Source organism: Phalaenopsis equestris, unplaced genomic scaffold, assembly GCF_001263595.1.
Source record: "Phalaenopsis equestris unplaced genomic scaffold, ASM126359v1 Scaffold202294, whole genome shotgun sequence".
In the NCBI taxonomy this organism is placed as follows: domain Eukaryota; kingdom Viridiplantae; phylum Streptophyta; class Magnoliopsida; order Asparagales; family Orchidaceae; genus Phalaenopsis; species Phalaenopsis equestris.
The window spans coordinates 245,550-246,237 of record NW_018222004.1 but is presented as its reverse complement, the minus strand read 5'-3'; positions in this window follow the sequence as shown (position 1 = coordinate 246,237).

Genomic DNA, 688 nt, shown 5'->3' with positions numbered 1-688 from the left:
TATAAAACAACTCAAAATTTAATCACAAACATCACACAAAACTACAACTTCAACTAAATTAAGATTTCTCTATCGGATAATCGGGAATTCCTCGGAGGTGGTAACCTACAATTGCTAACGAGGCTTCCCATGGTCTAAATGAAATTATGGAAGTCATTAAGTTGAGTTTAGTAAATTCATTTGGACTAAGTGAATATATAGAAAATGGTGGTGCCTGAATGAGGGAACCGTGGGATCCTAACCGGTGTCGCTCTAATCAACTTTAATATGCCCCCGTAAAATTTGAAAGAACTTCAACCATAGGGCCACCTGATTTGACATCATAACTCGACACACTAGAAAACTCAAACTAGTCGTGGCAAGGAGCTTGGAGCTAGCATGGTGGGCAACACAACCATCTTCAACAGCAAAACCTGTCTTCCCCAACTAAACTAATCTTCCTTCCTTAGAGTTAAACAACAAAGCCATAGGACTTCGAGGTTGTTTGATTATGCAACATAAATCCTCACCTTAACTTTAGGCCTTTGTACAACCCTGTTATACAATATAAGTCCTAACTCATCTTAAGATTCCAGGTTGTCATTTGTCACGACCTAAACCCTTACATCTTCCAGGCTATTTGTGTGATATTTTCACACGAATGTAAGCCCTAACTAATAAAATTGACAGGATGAAACACCTAAATATT